The following is a 7767-nucleotide window of genomic DNA, read 5'->3' on the forward strand; positions in this document are numbered from 1 at the left end:
ACATCTTTTGAAGTGCAATGCCAGCTTGGACATAGTCATGGGAGGCCTCGCCAAGTGATAAACAGAGTGAAAAATGACTTACCCACAATTGCATACTACACTCCTGGCCCAATAAGCTATTAGGGTATTTTGCAACAGAATTAGACCATTGACCTGTATTCAGTTTGCTGTTCACTATGACACATCTTACTCTAATATTCCCACAGAGTTTGGGGCTATTGCTTGTAGCTGTGAAGGAAGTTTGCTTCACTGCACTTTCTGATTCATTAAGGAGACGTGTAGGCATTTGTTTTCCCTTCTTCAGCAAAATCACTTTCCAGTCACTGCTCCATGCAGGTGTGATGCCAAGCCCATGGCTGCCATGAAAACCAGCCTTTCCTGTTTGTACACACTGAGCAAACTCTCAAGGCCTGATGGCCCAAAGGTGTGCTGTGAGAGAGCAGAGTGCTGACTGAGCACGCTGCTTTGTGAGGGAATGAAAAAAAAAAAGGAGCAAGTAAGGCAGGCTGAGGAGCTAACATGTGTCCTGAGACAGCAAGCAACCAGTTGAGGAAAAGATGGCTCTCCTAGAAATCCTTAGACATATTTCTGTATCAATGGCATATCTTGCTTTTGGTTTCTTCTAAGTGCAACTCCAAAACATACTTGAGCAACCATTATTCCTTATGGCCAGGAGAACTAGGTGTAACTGAGAATCTCCTTATAGATATAAGCTGCATTCTCCTGTTTAGGAGGAACAAGCATCCATGCTTTGGCCACATCTGATGACCAGCCTTGCTTTTCCATAGTTACCCCACCTCCACAGTCCCCTCCTTTCTCATGTTCAGTTCATCGCCAAGTTCCAGGAAGGTGCTGAGCACAGGCTTTGTCTGCAATCCTGGTTAATTAGCCACATTTCCTTTTCTGTTGTGTGTGATTCACTGTAGAACGGGCTTTGACAGCACTTTCTAAACCTCCTAAAGGTACTGAGGCTTCATTAGTTCTGTATTTCCTCATAAATTAAAGCACAAAGTTTTTAATAAAAATCTAAGAAAAGTTGTAGTTCAGACTGTACTCACTGGGAGCAGGTGTGAAGGGACAGGATTGCTCAAGAATGGCCATAGATACCAAGCTCTTTCTTTCTAGGTCATCAGCACAAGCTAGCACTGGACAGTACTTGTCAAAGGCTGTTCCTGTCGGGTAGCTCTTTGGTGATTTATGAATTGAGGCTCACAGTCCATTTTCTGAGGAACAAATATTTTTGTGGCCAGAAACCCATCCCCAGTAGCCTTGGCAGGGAGGCTAGGGACTAAATAAGCATGGAGATACCCTTGCACTCCCAGAACAGTGTCCAGGTACATTGGCAGGGGAATGTGAGAAGGACTGTGCTGCAGCTGCTGAGGCCATACCTTTCACCCATTAAAGATCAGAACAAGCACTGCTGTGATATATTCAAAAGTACTACTATTACCCTCCTCCAGTCCTGCAGAGCCTAGAAACATGGATACTTTTATCAGTGGTTGAATGCAAATTGTTCTTGCAGTTCACATCCTTCTAGATGTGTGGCTGGGATGCTTCTCCAGGGGCTATTTTAATTTCAAACTACAGTTCTTGTCCATTTAAATCATCATGTCATCTTCCCTCAAGGAGGGAACAAAAATGTAGCTAAATGAGGTTCCCCTGCACATCAAGCTGCAGGCAGGCAGGGTGGGAGGATACTGCACTAGTATTCTCTGGCTCTGTTCCTGGTGCAAACAGAAGATTTTACTTTCCAAGGCAGTTAAGCCAATGCTTTTCATAAGCCAATCAGCTTATCCCACCCTGAGCAGCAGCAGCAAGTAACTGTTTCCTATGAATATTAGATTTTGATTATTAGAGTTTACCTTTTAAGCCGGACACATGGTGCAAAATCCTGAGACATGGAGCCCTGGGGAGTACTCATCTACAGTGCCACCTGCCGGCCATGGAGTGGTAGTATTAACTGGGCCCCTAGTCTAGCTCCTGCAGCCTGGTAGGAACGAAATACACGTGTTCACAGGAGAAAGTTACATAAAGAGTGGGGGAGGGATTGAAACATGGATCCTTTGGAAAGAGCAGGTTCAAAAATAACCTCGCTCCTAAATGAGCTGTCTAGTATAAGTCTCTGACTTTCTTACCTATCCTTTGTCTGCCCTAGGAGAGCCTTCCCAGCACTGGTGGATCACTAGTGCATTGCACAGGCAAAGCGCTTTAAGTAGGAATGCAGTTACACTGTTTGTACTGCACAGTAGTCTTTATTCCCCAGCATTCCCCAGTGGCCCAGTGACAGCACAGATTTGTTAGGGTAGCCTGTGTCTGCACAGGGGGCTTCTAGCACAATTGTGTCGACCATGCCTCAGCACACATAAATAACCACGCTGGCAGATGTCTGTAGTTCAGACATAGCCCACACCAGCCAGGAGGTCTTTAATAGGCAGTTTGTGCTATCAGGCTCAGCGTAAAGGGAAAGAACTAACAAAGCATTCCAGCAGGAGCTCTCAAAGTGCAGCCCCACCTCCAGCTGGACTATGCCCTGTACTGACACACCCTTTCTGTTGTAGCCTGCACCAGGACTTTCTCCAGTCCATTAGACTTAGGCCACCTGTACATTACAGCCTTTTGCCAGCACAGCTCTGGTGTCCAAGGATAAGCATGGACAAAGTTGCACTGATCAAACTGCATTTTTACCACTGTACAATATTTTGCTGGTGTGGGTCTCAAAGCATAGCTGTGCCAGTTCAGCTGCAGCTGCTTTGCTGGTATAGCAGGCTGATATCAGTATGGTGCTTCTAGACCTAACCCAGAAGCAAACATGCAAAGGGGCAGAGTCAGAGCAACCTGAGAGAGTGGAGTTGCAGCAGCTGCAGACATAAGGAAAGATTAGGTCTAATGGATATAGTTCCACACCCACAGAGAAGAAATACAACAGTAGGGAGAGGCACAAGCAAGCAGCCACACCTCTTCCATGAAAACCATTTTATTTTCAGTCTTTCATTCCCCGCCAATTAGGGAAGGGCCCAACATGCTCCAGCCTTTCCCAAAATTCAGGAGTGTTTGAATCCATGGTTTTGGTGCAGGCATTTCCCTCACTGCTGTTTCCCTCCAAAGCTATCCCCAAATCCTGATCTCCTGTCTTAGATGTGGCAGTGCCCTAATTTCAGCTATTATAAAACTAAACATGACCCAATTCATTGTTTTGTGGGATATAATGCAGGACACAGAACAGATGTGCAGTTATTTTGGGACACAGCCAAGCCTGCATTATAGAGGCATAATCTCCCATGCGGCAGCTAAAGGAAACATGCTGTGAGCTGAGGAGGAGAACTGAGTAAGAAAACTGGGTTCAAGGCATTTATCAAAGGCCTTCTTTGGTGTAGGGAGATCCTCCAGTCACAATTTTTAACAAACAACATTGGTTTGATTTTTAACTGGATGTTCAAGCCAATTTTGGGCCTGAGATTGGAACAGAGAAGGACCTAGAAATGGTCTGAACCACCAACCAAACCCTACATCTATATACTAAAGAGAGGGAAGGAAAAGACAGGAAAGGGTCAATATCCGAGGCCATATGGAACTGCAGTTGACAACAACTGGAGTGAAAACATTAAATCTAAAAACTTAGTCCAGCAAAATAAGCTCGACTCAAGGACAGCCCTTGTGACAGGAGACATCACGTCTTCCTGAAGAGTAGTGGCTTCACAGTAGCATTGGGCTGTGAATGCCAGAATCTGTGCAATTCTGCTTGTGATGCCATGTCATGCTTCTTGTCAGGCCTCTTCAAGGGAAAGTCTGCACTAGAGTTTTCACCCAGATCAGTTGATTGCCAGTTAACTCCACACGGTTAGTCTGTGGGTACTTCCTAAATGTTTGCTCCAAACTGCAAGTCCTTCTGCGCCGGCCGAACTCTGGTTGAAAAAAAATCTTCAGCAAGACCAGCCTCGAGTGCCCACCTATTATCATAAGTATTAACTGATATCAATGGGTCAAAATATCCCATGGAAAAAAGGCAGAGCAGTGCACGCACAGGCAGTGTGCCCTTGTAGTGCGGAGAACACCTTGCTGTGCGGCCTGTGGTGCAGCAAACATGTTTGTGGCGCCACATACCACATGGCTGCGCTCGTGTGGATGCACTCTACCAGTCACACAAAAGCCACCTTCTCCACTTTTTCTCAGTTCTCCCACCTCCTCTTCTGCCAGCCTCCCACATCCCACCTCCATTTCTCTCCCCTCTCGGTTCCTTCCTACTTCTGGTAGACACCCATCATTTTCCAACTTCTGCTCCTCAACTTCTATTTTTCATTGTCAAATCTCATACACATCCCATCCTCTTATCTTCCCTCCTTCCGCTCCTGGTGGTTTCCAGTCTCCTTCAGAAATGACCACAGCCCTTCATTCATAATATTATCTCTTGCTCCCTCCACCCCATTTCACTCAGGGTAGCCTGGATTTTCCTGTCTAGCACCACTCTTCCAGCAGCTCACACAGCAACATTTCCTCTTAGACTCCTTGCCTGAAAATCCTCCTACAAGAAAGGGATAAAGATTCAGGGCTTCTCCCTTCTGCAATTTTCAGCTCTTTCCTGTCCTCCTCTCACGTATTTCCCTCCCTTGAGCATCACTGATGCTTCTTTCTCCTTCCATTTTCCTGGTGCTTGCCTTGAGTTCAATGGGAGAGAGAAATTAAACTTCCCCGCTTTAGACACAAAAAAGCTCTGCCCATTTCATATGGCAGTTACAACATTCACAGTATATCGTGAAAATGGAATCATGTGGTTTCTTCTGGGCAACTCAGGCACAGCTCCCCCTTCACTGGAAGTTGAAGGGTTTGAATTTCTTTCCCTGGAGTTTGGATACACAGCTTTCCTTACAGCTGGATCTTTCAAATTTGGGGAAATATAAGTGGTGATACTTTCCCCATGTGCCATCCACCCCAGCAGCATGAAAATGAGATGTCACTCACACAGCAGGCCATGCACAGTACAAATCTCCTACTCTTTTCTTACACAGGAAGTTAACAGGGGTCAGTGAGGACCTACTCAGGGAACTTCTGGTGGGATTGGACCTGTTCAAATCAGCAGGTCCTGACGATCTCCACCCCAGAGTGCTGAAGGAATTAGCAGAGGTCATTGCAGGACCCTGGCATGGCTTTACAAGCACTCGTGGTGCTCTGGCCAGGTGCCAGAGGACTGAAAAAGGGCAAATGGTCCCCATTTTCAAAAAAGGGAGGAAGGAGGACCCAGGGTACTATAAGCCCGTTAGTCTTACCTTGGTCCTGGGGAAGCTCTTTGAGAAAATTATCCAGGTACATATCTGTGAGAGACTAGCAGGGGGGATTATGCTTAGGGGCAACTAACAGGGGTTCATTACAGGCAGGTCCTGTCAGACCAATCTGGTGGCCTTCTACGACCAGGTCACAAAAGCCTTAGACGCAGGTGTCGCGGTGGAACGTAGTCTTTCTGGACTTTAGGAAGGCCTTCGAAACTGTCTCTCACCCCATTCTCATTAAAAAATTAGGTGACTGTGGTGTCAATGCCTACAGAGTCAGATGGGTCGCTAATTGGCTGGAGGGCCACACCCAGAGAGTGGTGGTGGATGGGTCATTTTCACCCTGGGGGGATGTGAGCAGTAGGGTCCCCCAGGGCTCAGTCCTCAGGCCCGCACTGTTCAACATCTTTATCAGCCACTTGGATGAGGGTGTGAAAAGCACCTTGTTCAAATTCACGGATGACACTAAGATGTGGGGAGAAATGGGCACACTAGAGGAGAGGGACAGGCTGCAATCAGATCTAGACAGGTTACAGGGGTGGGCGGAAGAGAACAGGATGGGTTTCAATACTAACAAGTATAAGGTATTGTGCCTGGGGAGGAAGAACCAGCAGCATACCTACATGCTCCCTTCTTGTCAGCGCAGAGGCAGAAAAGGATCTTGGAGTCATTATTGACTCCAAGATGAATATGGGCCGACAATGTGGGGATGCGGTCAGGAATGCTAACCGCACCTTGTCATGCATCCATAGATGCATCATGAGTAGGTCCAAGGAGGTGATCCTCCCCCTCTATGTGACATTGGTCAGACCACAGTTGGAGTACTACATTCAGTTCTTGGCGCTGCGCTTCAGGAGGGAAGTGGACAGCATTGAGAGGGTCCAGAGGAGGGCCACTCGCATGATCAGGGGGCAGCAAGGCAGGTCCTACGAGGAGAGCCTATGGGACTTGAACCTGTTCAGCCTCCACAAGAGAAGGCTGGGAGGGGATCTGGTAGCTATCTACAAACTGATCAAGGGGGACCAGCAGGCAATGGGAGAGTCCCTGTTCCCCCGAGCACTACCGGTAGTAACGAGGAATAGCAGCCGTAAGTTGATGGAGAGTAGATTCAGGCTAGATATCAGGAGGCACTACTTCACAGTCAGGGCGGTTAGGATCTGAAACCAACTTCCAAGGGAAGTGGTGCTCACTCCTAACCTGGGCATCTTCAAAAGGAGGCTAGATAGACACCTAGCTGGGGTCATTTGACCCCAGAGTTCTTTCCTGCCCATGGCAGGGGGTCAGACTTGATGACCTGCTCAGGTCCCTTCCAGCCCTACCAACTATGAAACTATGAAACAATGTTGACATTTCAATGGCCATCCATGGGGCCTTGTCTACATAACAGAGTTCTGCCAGCACAGCTATGTTATGTGACAGATTTAATCCCATAACCATGTCAGCAACATCCCCAGTATAGACAAGGCTCAACTGGGAGGAGGCAGTTTCTGCCAGCAAAGCTTCTTGTTGGAAGGAGTTGGTGTAGGGGGCTTGGAAGCATAGACATAAGCTGAGAGCCAACACCTATGCTGAGAATAAAGCAAGTTTGTACTCTGGTGCAGACAGAAGTGCAGCTCCCAGCTGTAACTCAGAACAATTTTTGCAAAGCATTCTGAGTTAAAGTGTTACCCCAGACCAAACAGAAGCTCACTGTTAATTCTGCAGGGAGGGGAAACTAGCTGCAGGCTGGGAGCCTGCAGCCAGGTTCCCATAACAATGGCCAGGGCTCTCTGCCAGTGTTGCTGTTTTCAGAATGGGAGAGGGGAAAAACAGAAGAGGGAGCTCATTCTTGGAGCTCTCCAGCTGGTGCTGAAGGGAGGGGTGGGTGAATTGGAGCTCCCTCACCTTGGGGATGCCAGCCCCATCCTCCATGGGCGGGGGGCTGAAAACCGCCCAGACTGTACTTCCTTTGCTCCCTTTCCCCCCTCCTATTCTGAAAACAGGGACAGGCTGGGAGCTCTGCAAACACAAGTGACAAAAGATGCTATATTTGGAAGTCTTTATCTGATACCACATGCAATGAGGGGTTAGATTTTTACCTGATCAGCAGTTTCTGAAGCTGTCTGCAGCCATGCACTTGTGTTTGGTCACAACTATAAACTGCTTTCTGTGTCCAGATCAGGCAAAAATTGTCACTTCCGTCTGCACCCAAAGTTTGAGCCTAATTGTTTCAGACCCTCTGCATGCTCAGATGTCACTGCACCTCTTTCCTTCACTTCATGTTTGAGGATTTTTCTTCAGAACCAGAAGGGTTACAAAGTTATTTTTTAATAAAATGAAGGTTGAGATTATGAAGCATAAGACAGTAGCTTTGTTGGTGTGGGTAGATGGCCTATATCCAGTATCCTAACCCATAAATGAGCTCCTTCTCATTTCCACCTGAGCTTGGCAGTTGGCTTTCACGATTCTCTCGTTACAATCTGCTAGTCTCATCTTGGAGGCCTAAACATTGCCACCTCCTCATTTG

Source organism: Alligator sinensis, unplaced genomic scaffold, assembly GCF_000455745.1.
Source record: "Alligator sinensis unplaced genomic scaffold, ASM45574v1 scaffold1339_1, whole genome shotgun sequence".
In the NCBI taxonomy this organism is placed as follows: Eukaryota; Metazoa; Chordata; order Crocodylia; family Alligatoridae; genus Alligator; species Alligator sinensis.